The sequence below is a fragment of the Rhinopithecus bieti genome, unplaced genomic scaffold (assembly GCF_001698545.2).
Source record: "Rhinopithecus bieti isolate Rb0 unplaced genomic scaffold, ASM169854v2 scaffold_81698, whole genome shotgun sequence".
Lineage (NCBI taxonomy): Eukaryota > Metazoa > Chordata > Mammalia > Primates > Cercopithecidae > Rhinopithecus > Rhinopithecus bieti.
In genome coordinates this window covers 30,103-46,318 of record NW_016829788.1, presented here as the reverse complement: position 1 = coordinate 46,318, position 16,216 = coordinate 30,103, and the positions used below count along the sequence as shown (strand labels likewise).

At 47.9% G+C, this 16,216-nt stretch overlaps 2 long non-coding RNA genes across 3 annotated transcripts in view; one reads left to right on the top strand and one right to left on the bottom strand.

Annotated features, from left to right (window-relative positions):
• The first annotated feature begins 4,359 nt into the window (after nt 1–4,359).
• Nucleotides 4,360–16,216, top strand: part of LOC108524073 (uncharacterized) — a 19,472-nt gene continuing 7,615 nt past the window's right edge. Inside the window, exons 1-2 of one of the 2 annotated variants that reach the window (XR_001883966.1) lie at nt 4,360–4,401; nt 8,499–8,759. This is a non-coding gene — a long non-coding RNA (uncharacterized LOC108524073). Of the gene's footprint in view, nt 4,402–8,498; nt 8,760–15,702; nt 16,099–16,216 lie in introns of those variants that run through there. The other variant, XR_001883967.1, reaches the window with a different exon arrangement.
• LOC108524074 (uncharacterized) lies at nt 10,815–15,338 on the bottom strand. The gene is made up of 3 exons (XR_001883968.1): nt 15,068–15,338; nt 14,673–14,764; nt 10,815–10,952 (listed from the first exon to the last, which is right to left on the bottom strand). It is a non-coding gene; the product is annotated as an uncharacterized LOC108524074 (long non-coding RNA).

Here is a 16,216-nt window from a genome sequence, read left to right as displayed (position 1 = left end):
TGTTTTTTTGTTTTTTTTGAGACAGAGTTTCGCTCTTGTTGCCCAGGATGGAGTACAAGAGTGCGATCTTGGCTCACGGCAACATCTGCCTCCCAGGTTCAAGCAATTCTCCTGTCTCTGCCTCCCGAGAACCTGGGATTACAGGAATGCACCACCACGCCCAGCTAATTTTGTATTTTTAGTAGAGACGCGGTTCAGACTGGTCTCGAACTCCCAACCTCAGGTGATCGGCCTGCCTCAGCCTCTCAAAGTACTGGGATTACAGGTGTGAGCCACTGAGCCCAGCCATATACCAAACTCTTAACAGTGTGAACCCAAAATATCTGAGACAGGTCTCAGTTAATTTAGAAAGTTTATTTTGCCAAGGTTAAGGATGTGCCCATGGGACAGCCTCAAGAGGTCTTGATGACATGTGCCCAACGTGGTAGGGGTACAGCTTGCTTTCATACCTTTTATTTTTTTTCTTTTTCTTTTCTTTTTTTTTGAGACAGTGTTTCGCTCTTCTTGTCCAGGCTGGAGTGCAATGCTGTGATCTCAGCTCACGGAAACCTCCGCCTCCCGGGTTCAAGCGATTCTCCTGCCTCAGCCTCCCGAGTAGCTAGGACTACAGGCATGTGCCACCACGCCCTGGTTACTTTTGTATTTTTAGTTGAGACGAGGCTTCTCCATGTTGGTCAGGCTGGTCTCAAACTTCCGACCTCAGGTGATCCACCTGCCTCAGCCTCCCAAAGTGTTGGGATTACAGGGATGAGCCACTGCACCCAGCCGCTTTCATACATTTTAGGAAGACAATACATCAATCAATACAGGCAAAGTTTACATTGGTTTGATCTGGAAGGGCAGGACAAGTCAAAGTAGGGCACAGCTTCCAGAGGTCAGATTTTAAAACTTTCTGATTGGCAATTGATTGAAAGAGTTATTATCAGTAGAAAGGAATGTCTGGGTTATGATAAGAGGTTGCGAAGACCTAGGTTTTATCACACAGAGGAAGCCTTCAAGTAGCAGGATTTAGGGAGAATAGACTGTATTGTTTCTTATCAGACCGAAGGTCTCCGTTGATGTGAATGCTGGAGGGTATAATGAGGCATCTCCCACCCCCTCCTCCATCATGGCCTGACTAGATTTTCAGGTAACTCTGGAATGCCTTTGGCCGAGAGGAGGGGGTCCATTATTTGTGGTTACAACAGTGAGAAGTGAGTTGGGGGAGAACTGGACTTTTGTTTGGGTTCTATTTTATACACATCTCTATTGTTTGGATATTCTGCAGCAAGCATTAAAAAATTTTTTTAATGCTAAAGACAAATTGATGCCTTCAAGTCTGTGAACAGTGTCATCCCAGCAAAGACACAGGGCACTTGCTTTCCCATGTGTTCTGGGCATGTCCTCACAAGTTGGGGTGAGAGAGAGTTGATCCCTCTGCCACTCTGCCCACTCCTGCCAATGGCTGTGCTTCCTGGCAAGTCATTAGCTCTTCTGAGCCTCAGTGTGCCCACCCATAATGCAGGCAGAGGCATCTCAGATGCTCCAGAGTCACTGGGAAATGGCACATGGGGTGGCAGGAAGGTGCGAGGGGGAGCGAACAAGAAGGCACTATGTTAGCAAAACTCAGCATGAGGGAGGCCCAGCTGCAGCCCAGCTGCTTGGCTGCAACCTCAAGGGAGGGCAGGGAAAGAAGAGGAAGGAAAGAAAAAAGGAAAGGAGCCAGGCCTGGTGGTTCACTTTGGGAGGCCAAAGAGGGCAGATCACTTGAGGCCAGGAGTTCAAGACCAGCCTGGTCAACATGGTGAAACCCCATCTCTACTAAAAATACAAAAATTAGCCAGGCGTGGTGGTGTGCATCTGTAGTCCCAATTACTTGGGAGGCTGAGGCAGGAAGATCACTTGAACCTGGGAGGTGGAGGCTGCAGTGAGCCAAGATTGTGCCACTGCACTCCAGCCTAAGCTACAGAGTGAGACTCCATCTCAAGGAAAAAAAAAAGAGAGAGAGAGAAAAGAAAAGAAAGGAGAGGAAGGGCCACTGGACTCTGGACTCAGTGCCCTCCTTGGTCTCATGCCCTTGCTGACCTCCCTCCTGGCACGTGAGGTCTTCATGCAGCTCAGGCCCATGGTTGACCTCCTCTCCTCTGAGAGGTCCATCCCTCCCAGGTCTCCTCCCATTCAGCTGAGCAGACCAGGCCTATACAGGCTGCTTCTCGTTCCACTGAGGCCCAGCAGCTTACACCTTTGGACTGGGTGACAAAAGTGTCCTCCTTATTAGCAAAAAGAATTTTGGAGGGAAAGAGAAATGGCATCCTCAGACATCCTAGGGCAGAGTCAGAAGCAGAGAGGAGACTGAATGGGCTCGGGTGGGTGTGGAAGGTCACTGCAGGCTGCCATAGGAAGACAGGCCTGGGCTCACAGGAGCAGGATGTGGGTAGGGGGATTGCCAGGCAGGGGTGGGGACCAAAGTCAGGGCCACCTGGTAAAAGCCAGTCAGAGGAGTGGGGCAGGGTTAGACCTCAAGGGAATCCAATGCCAGGGGGCCAGGGGATGTATTGCAATGTGGGCAGCTGAACCTGAGATGTGACAAGATCAGTGATTTGGTGACCTGCCCAGGCAGACACAGCCCGCAGGGTCCTGAGATGACACATTCTAAACTCAGGTGACCCAGGATTTGGGAGTTCACTAGCAACTGGTTGTCAGGCACGGGGCCTGGCACTTAGTAGGGGCTCTTCAGATATTTGTCACATGAATGAGCCAGACAGTAAGTCGAGATGCCCTTCCTAGTCACCTCCTGCCGGCGTTCACGCTGTGAACCAGCGAACTAGGCCACCGGCCTGACCCAGTTTTCCCTGTGGCCTGCCAAGCCCGAGGAGAAGCAGACAAGGCTGGCGCGGGCGTCCCGGGTAACTCGGAGGCGTGGCTCTGCAGTCGCCCTGGAGCGGCTGCCCTTCCGACCCTGCCTGGGCTATGACTCATCTCCGGTGGAGGAGAAAGGGGCCTTTGTGAGCCCCCAGCTCCGGCGTTTCCTGGACAACACCGCCCTCCGGTGGCCGCGAGCCGCGAGGGCTGGGGAAGCCGCCCGAGAGGCAGCGCCCGAGCTCCCCACGAGCTGCGGTGCCATTGGAAGCGCCAGCGCCCTCCCCTCGGAGTCCAGCCATGTGGCGGGGAAGAAAGGGGGAGGAACCGCCAACCCCTAGAGGGCAAGTGGGCTCAGCCCTAGGAAATGCTTGTTTCTCCAACCCCTCCCAGACGCCCCGGGAAACGGCATCTCAGAGCTCCGCTCCCTGGAGACCCCTCCAGAGAGGGACCTGGGGCCCCGCCCCGCAGCTGGAGAAGGGGTGAATGCCTTTCCTGCTGAAAGCCTGGTCCGCGGCCCTGCTTGTTGCGTCTCCAAGACTACGTGTCTGCTACATTTTAAAAATAGATTTGACTTACTCCTTTTGTGAGTTGCCTATTCATATCTTTGGTCTGCTTTTCCATTTTCTATTTTTTCTCTTGTTGATGTACAGAAGCAGTTAAAAAATATCAATTCTGTCAAATGTGTTGCAAATATTTTTCTAAGCTTAGTATTTTACCGTCTGATTTTGTTTTTTGGTGATATTTGATACACCACACGACGTTTTGATGTGGGATGACCTTTTGATGTTTTACTTTTCCTTTCTTTTTTTATTTTTGAAGCAGAGTTTCACTCTGTCACCCAGGCTGGAGTACAGTGGCATGATCTTGGCTCCCTGCAACCTCCGCCTCCCAGCTCAAGCCATCCTCCCACCTTAGTTAGCCTCCCTAGTAGCTGGAACCATATAGGTGCACACCACTACGCTTGGCTAATTTTTGTAACTTGTAGAGAGGAAGTGTCGCTATGTTGCCCAGGCTGGTCTTGAACTCCTGGGCTCAAGCAACTTGTCTGCCTTGGGCCTCCCAAAGTGCTGGGATTACAGGCTTGAGCTACTACTCCCGGCCTTGATGTTTTCCTTTATTCTTTCTCCCTTTGTTTTTTTTTTTTTTAATTGTAAAACTGCTCCCATCTGAGTATCATACAGACATTTCAGATCTATATTTTTTCTTTTCTCCTCCTCTTCTCCCCTTCCCTCCCTCCATTTCCCTTACTCCTTCATGTAGCTTTTAAATCCACCTGGGACTAATTTTGATATAAAGTGGAAGATAAGGATCTAAACTTATTTTTTTCCGAATACTCAACTTTTCATAGGTCATTATTCAGCCTTTCTCTCTCTCTTTTTTGTTTGTCTGTCTGTTTGTTTGTTTGTTTGTTTTTTTCAGACAGTCTTGCTTTTGTCTCCCAGGCTGGAGTGCAGTGGCACAATCTCTGCTCACTGCAACCTCGGCCTCTCAGGTTCAAGTGATTCTCCTGGCTCAGCCTTCCCAGTAGCTGGGATTATAGACGCGTGCCACCATGCCCAGGTAAGTTTTGCATTCTTAGTAGAGATGGGTTTTCACCACGTTGACCAGGCTGGTCTTGAATTCCTCACATCAAGTGATCCACCCGCCTCGGCCTCCCAAAGTGCTGGGATTACAGGCATGGGCCAACATGCCCAGCTCAGCCTTTCTCTTTTAGTAGAATATTTCCTCACTGGTTTGAAATATCACCTTAATTATAAACTAAAAGCTCGGACCTATTTCTGGCCAGGACCCTGACCTTATACATTAAGCCAAAGGATATGGACTTCTTTAAAAAAAAAAAAATCATATTAGGCTGCTAATTATGGATTTAGGACATTTATTCACATTGTTTTTAAGCTCCAACTAAAAGCAGGCTTGAATGAAGCATCTGCACAGGAAAACTGGAGAGGAAAGATTTCATTTAAAAGGACATAAACATTTTAAATTCTTTCTTTAAATTTATTATTATTTATTTTTAATAGAGACATCGTCTGGCTATGTTGCCCAGGCTGGCTTTGAACTCCTGGGCTCAAGCAGTCGTCTTGCCTCAGCCTCCTAAAGTGCTGGAATTACAGGCATGAGCCACCACCCCTGGCCAACATTTTAAATTCTTGTTATACAAAATGTCAAACCTTCCTCCAGAATGTTCATAGACTAAAGCACATCCTCCCAGAAGCATGTGAGAATGCCCTTTAAACTACACCATTCTAAGGTTGAGTATTATTTGTAAAACTACATCCCAATTTGAAAGGCAAAAATACCATCTCATTGTTCTCTCATAATTTGCATTTCTTTAATGCTTGAAAGTGAATTTTTTCATGGTCATTTATAAAATACCTAGATATAAGCTTGACACAAAATGTGCATGTCCTATAAACAACAAAAACTTAACTAAGAGGTTTTAAATAAAGTTTACATACATGGAAAGGCATGTGACACTTGTGAATGGAAAGATGCCGGTTCTGGCCAAATTAATATATAAGTTTTGTGTGATTATTTTTGTAGCATATATTTTTTTATTTTTTAAAAAATTAGAGACAGCCTCTTGCTATGTTGCCCAGGCTGGAGTGCAGTGGTGTGCTCATGGCTCACTGTAACCCCAAACTCTTGAGCTCCTGTGATCCTCCCACCTCAGCCTCCCAAGTAGCTAGGACTACAGGTGCATGCCACCACGCCCAGCTAATTTATGTATTTTTAATTTTTTTGTAGAGATGGTGTCTTGCTGTGTTGCCCACGTTAGTCTCAAATTATTATTATTATTTTTTCTGGAAAGAGTCTCACTCTGTCCCCCAGGCTGGAGTGTAGTGGTGTGATCTTGGCTCATTGCAACCTCCAGCTTCCCAGTTCAAGCAATTCTCATGCCTCAGCCTCCCGAGTAGCTGGGATTACAGGTATGCACCACCATGCCCAACTAATTTTTTGTTTTTTAGTAGAGACAGAATTTTGCCATGTTGTCCAGGCTAGTCTCAAACTCCTGAGCTCAGCCAATCTGCCCACCTCGGCCTCCCAAAGTGCTAGGATTAAAGGCGTGAGCCATTGTGCCCGGCCTGGTCTCAAACTCTTGTACTTGAGCGATTCTCCCACCTCGGTCTCCCAAAGTGCTGGGATTATAGGTATGAGCCACTGCACATGGCCAGTTTTGTGCAATTGTATTAATAATAAAAATTCCAATATGATATTTTTGGGGAATTTTACATAGTGAATCTAAAGGTCATACACAAGTGGGGACAACCAAGAACACTGAAAAAATGGCCAGCAAAGGAGAACTTGTTAATATTAGCAGGTGTTCTAGAAAGACCCTCTAATCTCCCTAGCCAGCTGGGATTTTGAAGAGATGTTGTAGTGAAGTTATTATTTACAGAAACATGGGCTGGGTTAAGGGAACCAAGAGGGGAAGTTGAAGCTTGTGCAACAGCAGGACTCCATTAGCACCCCAGACAGTTCAGAGGGTCGGCCGCACCCAAGTTACAGGCTTAGGGCTCCAGCCACTGCCAGAACCACAGCAAAGCAGGGAGAGAGCAGGACAAATACATACCCCCTCCCCTCCTGTCACCTGTCCCCCTTGCTGTTGCCTCTTGATGGCTGAACCTTATTCAAAGTGGCCAGAGGAAGTAAGTGATTCAATGCTTAGGGCTGGCTCAGTCTCCCAGGACACAGAGAAAGGTAGGGGAGGCTGCAAAGAGTATCTGGGGACACAGAGATTAATCAGGACATGCGGTAAGTCCACGTTGGGATGCTTTTCTAAGAAAATCATCTGCCATATGCTCAAATATTTTTTACAAGGATATGGACTACAATATTATCTACTGTTTCAAACAAGCCAACTTAAGTGTTCGACAGTAGAAGTTTCGTTAAATAAAAAATGTTATGTCGGCTGGGCACAGTGGCTCATGAGTCATCCCAGCACTTTGGGAGGCTGAGGCAGGAGGATCACTTGAGGTCAGGAGTTCAAGACCAGCCGGTCCAACATGGCAAAACCCTGTCTCTACTAAAAATACAAAAACTAGCCGGGCATGGTGGTGCATGCCTGTAGTACCAGTTACTGGGGAGGCTGAGGCAGGAGGATCACTTGAGCCCAGGAGGTTGATGCTCAGTGAACTATGATTATGCCGCTGTGTTCTAGACTGGGTGGCAGAACAAGACCCTGCCTAAAAAGAAAGAAAGAAAGAAAGAACCCGGGAGGCGGAGGTTGCAGTGAGCCAAGATTGAGCGGCTGCACTCCAGCCTGGGTGACAGAGCAAGGCTCTGTCTCTAAATAAGTAAATAACAAAGTGAACAATCTAGTGGCATTTAGTATATTCATAATGATATGCAGTCATCACGTCTATCTAGATCCAAAGCGTTTCCATCACCCCCAAAAGAGAGCCACACCCATTATACAGTCACACTGCATTCCTCTCTCCTTACAGCCTGGCACCAACAAGTCTGCTTTCTGTTCCTGTGGATTTGCCTATTCTGGATATTTCATATAGGTGGAATCACACAATATGTGACCTTCTGTGCCTGGTTTCTTTCACTTAGTATAATGTTTTCAAGGTTCATCCATGTGGTAGCATGAATATTTCATTCCTTTTCAAGGCCAAATAATGTTCCATTGTATGGACAGACCACAATTTGTTTATCCATTCATCCACTGATGGACATTTGGGTTACTTCCACCCTTTGACTGTTGTGAATAGTGCTGCTATGAACATTTGTTGAGGAAGTAATAATTAGGTAGCAACCTGATAAAGCAGATTTTCTCATTTGTGAGATTTTTTTATATGAACATTTCTGGCTAATGCCTGTAATTCCAGCACTTTGGGAGGCCGAGGTGGTCAGACTGCTGGAGCCCAGGAGTTTGAGACCAGCCTGGGCAACATGACGAAAACCTAGTCTCTACAAAAAATACAAAAATTAGCCAGGGCCAGGCGTGGTGCCTCACACCTTTAATCCCAGCACTTTGGAGGCCAAGGCAGGTGGATTGCTTGAGCTCAGGAGTTTAAAACTAGCCTGGACAACATAGTGAGATCCTATCTATTTATTTTAAAATTATTTTTATTTTATTTTATTTTATTTTTTAGATGGAGTCTTACTCTATTGCCCAGGCTAGAGTGTGGAGTGCAGTGGTGCAATCTCGGCTCGCTGCATGCAACCTCCACCTCCCAGGTTCAGGCGATTCTCCTGCCTCAGCCTCCCGAGTAGCCAGGATTACAGGCATGCACCACCACACCTGGCTAATTTTTGTATTTTTAGTACATATGGGGTTTGACCATGTTGGCCAGGCTGGTCTTGAACTCCTGACCTCAGGCGATCCGCCCACCTCAGCCTCCCAAAGTGTTGGGATTACAGGTGTGAGCCACCAGGACAGGCCTCCAATTTTTTTTTTTAATACAAAAAATAGCCAGGTATGGTGGCACATGTCTGTCCCAGCTACTCGGGAGGCAGAGGTGGGAGGATCATTTGAGCCCAGCAGTTCAAGGCTGCAGTGAGCCTAGATTGTGCCACTGTACTCCAGCCTGGGTGACAGAGTGAGGCCCTGTCTTAAAAAAAAAAAAAAGAAAGAAAACCATATGGTGGTATAAAAGCAAATGACATTTTGCCATACACATAATAAAACCAGCTTTATTGATTTCCAGGAATATCTGGGTCCAAAGAAAATGTTCTGTAGAGAGAAGGGAAGAAAATAAGCATTTGTTGAGAACCAAGTGTCAGAGCTAATACATGGTAGCAAATGCTGCCCTGCCTGTATCTCCTCGGCCACCTGAAGTCACCTGCAGACAGCACCTTTAGGAAGGTGGCTTCCTTCATCTCTGCCTAATGACATTTCCTGGATAACGAGCACTCGTTCACATAGGGGCAGTTCCAAGGCACTTCCTCATCCTGTAACCGAATGGCAGGTTAGTTTGCGAAGTCCAATTTTTTTTTTTTTTTTTTTTTTTTTTTTTGAGATGGGGTCTCACTGTGTCACCTAGGCTGGAGGCTGTGGCTCATGCCTGTAATCCCAGCACTTTGGGAGGCTGAGGGTGGCAGATTGCTTGAGCTCAGGAGTTCGAGATCTGCCTGGGCAACATGGGGAAAACCCGTTTCTACAGAAAAATGCAAAAATTAGCCAGGTAACCCAACCCCACCTGTGGTCTTAGCTACTTGGGAGGCTGAGGTGGGAGGACCACTTGAACCCAGGAGGCAGAGGTTGCAGTGAGCCGAGATCCTGCTACTGCACTCCAGCCTGGGTGACAAAGCCAGATCCTGTCTCAAGTAAGTAAGTAAATAAATAAATAAATAAATAAATAAATGCCTGGTATAAATTAGTCCAAAGCTAGCTTGGGGGAAGGAGCACAGGTGTCCCGCTTTAAATATACTGCTTTACTTTTGGAGCAGAAAGCAGGCACTTTTAAAAGGCAGGGGAAGAAGTGAGCAAGTGGAGGTCCGCATGTTAGCTCTGGTACCTTATCTACTGGGCAGTCGAACTGGTCACTGCTAGAGCCTTCGTGAGCAGGACTAGGCTGAGAAATCCCCAGGTGGGAGGGAGTCTTACGGAAATTGGCTGTTATCTCTCAGGGCAGCCTCTTGGTAAGTGAAAGTTCTGAGGCAACCCGGTGGCGGATAAGAGTTCCCTGATGGGCAGGCTTTGGTTTGCAAATCAACTGGTAACTCTCTAGGAGAGATCCATCTTGGAGCACCAAGTTAAATGAACTTGCCCTGTAGGGAACATCTGCTGAAAGGTGAGGTAAAAGGTTATATTTGCATGTCTAAAGGAATGAGTAGGAAGTGGGAAACGGGAACAGGGGAACGAGAAAAGAAGAGAGAAAAAATAATTAACCATCTCTTAGAAAAACGGGGCTACTCACAGTCCCTCAGCTGAATACCCTCGAAGTGTGTTTGACCCAGGCTCACAGCCGTCCCTGGTGGGGGTGAGCCCCAGTTGCCCACTGCGGTTAACTCAGACTTCTAGGGCTTTCCTCCCTTCTGGTCTCACTGGTCCCCTCCCTCACTGCCTTTAGATTTCTGACCTCTACTTGCTGATTTACCTTGAGCAATTACTTAGACTTTGTGCCTTAGGGACCTCATTTGTAACATAGGGTGGTCATAGTACCTGCTATGATGAGGACAAAAGAAGCTAACATGTACCAAGTGCTTAGAACAGTGCCTGGCACATAGTATGTCCTCAAAAATGTCAGTCATGGCTACATAAATAGAACAAGTAAGCAGGCTGTGGGAAATGAAACTCACCCGGCCAGCTTCGGTTTCCACCTCTGTGAAATGTACATCAAAATGTCTATTTGGAGAGATCACTGTGAGGGGTACATTGAATGACATAACCTATGTCAGGTACAGAGCACAGGGCTTGGCCCAGAGCGGGCTAGTGCTGGACATGCTAACTGCTCTATTTTCATCAAGCGGCTGTGCTGTCAAGAGAGAATGACCTCTACCAAGCAAAAAGGGCCAAGAGTTGGGGTGCAAGTGAGACCATTTCTGACTCCCAGGCCACTTCCTCCTTTGTCACTGGAGAAAGGTGCGATTTCAGGCAGGTCGTGTCCCTTGGGCCTTGGTTTTAACATCTCTAAAAAGGAGTGATTGGATTTGGGGGATTGCTAAATGATATCCTACCGGCTCTAAAGATCTAGGGAGAGCCCCTGTCCTGAAATGGACACACACACATACACACACACGTTCCTATACACACGTAGACAAACACATACTATACACACACATACATTCACACATACACAATACATACATATACTCATATACACACATGCTTATGTAACCAATAGGTTCTTCCTTCCTGCTGCACAAATAAAGAACATGCCATAGCAGTAAGGAAAGAATTTAATTGACTTGTAGCCAGCCACACCACACAGGAGATGGAGTTATCACTCAAATCAATCTCCTCCAAGGCTCAAAAGCAGTTTGGGTAAGGGGTGGGGGTGGCCAGGCAATGGGTGCTTGCTGCTGATTGGTTGGAGTGGAGATGAAATGGGGGGGCGGGGGGGTCAAAGCCGTTGTCTTGAACTGAGTCACTCCTGGGTGGGGTCACAGAAGCCTTCAGGTCCAGGTGGAGCCATGGGTGTCAGACATGCAAAAAATATCTGAAAAGATATCTCAAAAGGTCAGTCTACAATAGTGATGTTATCTGCAGGATCCCTCTGGAATAATGGCTATGCCTTATCAGAAATCAGGTTCCTCTTCTCCCCCTAGTCTAATGGCCTTTCATCAGCTTTAAAAGGCAGTTGACTTTTGGGGAAGGCCTAGTATAATTTAAACTATAACCTTGGCAGGGTGCTGTAGTTCATGCCTGTAATCCCATCACACTCGGAGGCCAAGGTGGGTGGATCACTTGAGGCCAGGAATTCGAGACCAGCCTGGGCAACAGGGCAAACCCCATCTCTACTAAAAATGCAATAAAATTAGCTGAGTGTAGTGGCATGGACCTGTCTCAGCTACTTGGGAGGCTGAGGCATGAGAATCACTTGAACCTGGGAGGCGGAGGTTGCAGTGAGCTGAGATCGCACCACTGGACCCCAGCCTGGGCAACAGAGAGAGACCCTGCCTCTAAATAAATAAATAAATAAATAGACCCTGCCTCTAAATAAATAAACAAACAAACAAACAAACGATAATCTAAATGTCTCCCAAAGTTAGCTTAGCCTAAGCCCAGGAATGATTAAGGCAGATGCAAGATGGGGGTGGGTTAGATTAGATCTCTTTCACTGCCATAATTTTCTCAATGTTACAATCTTTGCAAAGGCGGTTTCACTCACACACACACTGCAGAGAGGAAGCTGCTGTGGCCACATTGGGCCAGTGAGTCACCTCTGGAAACTTTAGTCTCCAGGCTTGGTTGGCCTTGAAAATCACCCTAGAGAAGAATAATGTGTCCAGAAAACATTTCCAGGCACTTCCATGTGCTGTGCAAATGCTGTTTTCTTCTTAGGTCCCTCCTCTCCTTTTGTCACTTTGCAAATGTCTGCAGCTGCCTTGGCCAAGTGTGGGATCAGGTCACATTGCTCTGCCGAGGGCTGGGCTGGGGCCCAGGAAGCCAGACTCTCCAGATCAGCCTGCCCTGTCCTCCCACCCACCTCTTCCCAGCCCCTGCAAGAATTCAGTTAGCCCGGAGGAAGAAGGCAACAGCCCTTGGGGGTGTTTTACTGGGCTCCTCAAACATGGCTGCAGCCCTTCCCAGGAAGCCAGGTTGAGAGAAAACTGCAGAACAGATGGGGCCTGGGAAGGAGGAAGCATTGGACTGAAGAGGCACAGAGACGAGCAGGGAGAGGGCTGAGTGATGCAGGTGCAGCCTCTGGGCTGGCTCCAGGCCTTAGACACACATGGCAGGCCTTCGCTTAGTGCCTGGACAGCTCCAGTGGGCAAGCAGAACAACTTTCTTGTTTTTCTGTACCTGTGCCCCATTTCTGATTCGGAGTTCCTTTGCCATTAGGCTGGTGGGGAAAAATATGTAACTTCTTTCTTTTTGTTTTTTGGAGACAGGATCTCACTCTGTCGCCCAGGCTGGAGTGCAGTGGTTCCATTTCGGCTCACTGCAACCTCCATCTCCAGGGTTCAAGCATTTCTCCAGCCTCAGCCTCCCGAGTAGCTGGGCCGACAGGTTCATGCCACTGTACCCAGCTAATTTTTGTATTTTTAGTAGAGATGGGGTTTCACCATCTTGCTCAGGCTGGTCTCAAACTCCTAGGCCCAAACAATCCAGCTGCCTCAGATGCCACTAGGATTACCACCCCACCTGACCTAAATATGTAATTTCTTCCAGGATTTATGTCCTAGTTTTGAGGTCTTTGTGCAACATCACATGGTAGGATTTGGTCCTCAGAAAACCATCCATCACTCTGACGCTGTCCTTGCTGCACTCCCAGAGCCCCTTCAGGGCCAATGTTTTCTTGTTACTTCAACGTGGTCAGCCTGGAGGATCTCACTACCTCCCCGAGACCTGCTCCAGGGCCACAGATCTCTTGCCATCTGTCATTCATTTCTGGGACGGAAGACCCTGCTGGTTCTGGAGGAGTGTGGGGTCTAGTCTCCCCTCTACTTCTAGCCAAGGTGCCTTGAGCATTTGCATGAATCTTCTCTTCACTTTTTCTCGCTTCTAGACACAGCTCAGTTCCCTAAGGGTTCAGGCCTTTAAGAAAGAGTTTTAGGGTACTCCTTACTCTGCCCCTGCCCCCAATGCTGCTTGAATGCGGGAAAGGAAATGGGAAAATACAGGGAGAAAAACGAACATCGATGAGTGTCTCAAAATAATATCCTGCCACATACATTATCCCATTTAATCTCACCACAATCCTCTGAGTGTTTTTGTTTTTGTTTTTTTAGATGGAGTTTCACTCTTGTTGCCCAGGCTGGAGTGCAGTGGGGTGATCTTGGCTCACTGCAACCTCTGCCTCCTGGGTTCAAGCTATTCTCCTGCCTCAGCCTCCCAAGTAGCTGGGATTACAGGCACGTGCCACCCACCATGCCCGACTAATTTTGTATTTTTAGTAGAGATGGGGTTTCTCCATGTTGGTCAGACTGGTCTCAAACTCCCAACCTCAGGTGATACGCCTGCCTCAGCCTCCCAAAGTGCTGGGATTACAGGCATGAGCCACCGCACCAGCCTACAATCCTCTGATGTTATCCACATTTTATAGGTGGGGAAACCAAGGCTTAATAAGGTCATATAACTAGTAATTCTGTGTCCTTCCCATCTATATTCCTGAAAACACTGAAGTAGATCCCAAACTTTTTTTTTTTTGTACACAGAACTCTTTTCTCCTCTCTCTCTCTCTCTCTCTCTCTCTCTTTCTTTCGAGACAGGGTCTTCCTGTGTTGCCCAGACTGTTCTCAAGTGATCCTCCCACCTTGGCCTTCCCAGTGTACTGGGATTACATGTGCACCTGGCCCACAGAACTCTTTATTCAAAAGAATCTCCCTTGAAAAACCTGAAAGTGTGTTGCTGCTCTGGTCGAAGGCAACTGGGATGAGGAGCTCAGGGGTTGCCTCCTTATTTTCACTTCTGGATGCACCTGTGACGCTTCTGTGACTTCACAGGCTCCAAGAGCACATTTGGAAACCTCTGGGCTGTATGACCTCCAGGCAGGTTCTAAGGCCAACCCCTCAACTCACTATGCATGGATTGTGACACTCCTTGGTGCCCAGCCCAGCGAATTTCCTTGGAAGATGCTGGCTTCTTGGCACGTGTAGTCAAAACGTCCTGCTTCGTTCTTCCCCAGACTGCTGGAGCCCACTCCTGGATGGGATGTCAGGGCCAGATCCATGGCTTCCTGAGAGAATCTGGAGGCTGGCCCACCTCCCGCTGCCCAGTCCCTCCAGTGTGTCCAACATAATCAGCCCAAACTGCATGGGGCCAATTTATTTAAATAAATGTTAATCCTTCTCAGAGCTAGATGAATGGGGGCCTTTGGAAACAGTGCTACAATTTGTCCCCTGAGGTAAGTCTTTTTTTCTTTTTTGCAATCATCTCTTCATTGAGGCTGCTGCCATCTCATCCCCTTTTGATTCATAAAATCAATGTGTCTAGAAATGTTCAGCCTGGGCAATACAGTGAGACCCTGCCTCTACTAAAAATTAAAAAAAAAAAAAAATTAGCTGAGCATGGTGGTATGTGCCTGTAGTCACAGCTACCCAGGAGGCTGAGGTGGGAGGATTGTTTGAGCCCAGGAGGCAGAGGTTGCAGTGAGCCAGGATCATGCTACTGCACTCCAGCCTGGGTTACATGGAAAGACTCTGGCTCGGAAAGAAGGAAGGAGGGAAGGAAGGAAGGAAGGAAGAAAGGAAGGAAGGAAGGAAGTAATACTCACAGCCCTTGGGTTTTTGTAGCTCATCCCTCCATCCATCCACTCATGGGATAAGCATCAGATGAGCATCTGAGTACTAGGTGCTGTGCTAAGCCCTGGGGATGTAAAGACAAGGAAGACTCATCTCCTGTACAGTGCCCAGTTCCCAGTTCCCAGCTCGTGCATCTGTGCTTTTCCAGCCCTGGGAAATTGTCATGGACATTTGCTGGCACTGGGCCCCCTCACAGCTCTCTGCTCTTGCTTCCCATTGCCTGCCTCCTGCCAGCACAGTCTTGGTGAGACACAAAATCAGGGAGCCTTGCCCTCCCATCATGGAAGCCAAAGGGGTCTCTGAAGGTTTTCCCTGCCCCAGTTCTTCCTCTCCCTGCCCCAGTGAGACCAAAGCATCGACACCTGACCTCAGCCCTTCCAGTCAGAGCACTTCCCAGGACTTTGAAACAAGGTGGGAGAGGCAGTTGACTTCTTCACCACAGCCACACAGCCTGACTGCCAAGAACCTCTCTGCTGCTTCCTGTTCTTTGTCCAGACCTAGTTCTCCAACCTTCCTGTGGGTTCTGGGCATCTCCCAAGTTTTCTTTTTTATTTAAAGACAACCAGAGTTGGTTTCTGTTTCCTGCAGTTAAGGATCCCTGGCCAGGCATGGTGGCACATCCCCATAATCCCAGCACTTTGGGAAGCCACGGCGGGAGGGCTGCTTGATGCCAGGGTGTCTAGACCAGCTTGGGAAATATAGCAAAACCCTGTCTCTACAAAAGATTTTAAAATTTGCTCTGCATAGTGGCATGGTCTGTAGTCCTAGTTACTCGGGAGGCTGAGGCAGGAGGATCTCTTGAGCCTCAAGAGGGTTCAAGGTTACAATGAGCTATGATGGCACCACTGTACCAGCCTGGTAACAAAACAAGACCCTGTCTGTAAAAATAAATAAATTTTTAAAAAAGATCATTGACAAGCACACTGGGTTCTAGCTGTAATTTCAATTGTATCGAACATGCTGGAAACATACTTTGCCAAGCACCTGTTCTGGGTCAGGTGTTGTGGATATATTGACCTAGAGGAAGACAGACAAGTAAACGGTCAGTGTTTAAATTACGGGAAATGTGGAAGCCTAGAGAACAACAGAGGAAGAGGTCAGCTCCACCTGAGGGGAGGAGGGGCCAGGAAAGCTTCAGAGAGCAGGTCATCCCAACGGGGGCAGGGGGGGGTCCCTGTTTTGCCCCTGCCCCACCTGCACCCTCTCCGCCTTCTCAACACAGCAACCTGAGGGATCATTTACAAATCACATCAGGTCACGGCTGGACTCAGAGCTCTCCAATGGCTCCCATCTCAGAGTCAAAGCTGAGGTCCTGCTGAAGCGGCGTCACTATCTGGGGCAAATACCCGAGGTTTCCTGTCTCACGCCAGGGAAATTGAAGACACAGACACACAAGAAGTGAGTTTAAGAGTGGAGGTTAAACAGGCGAAAGAAAGAGAAGAGAACAGCTTTCTTTCCTGCAGAGAGAGAGGCTTCCGAGTGGATCTTCCGGTTTTGTGGTGAAAAGCACTGGGCG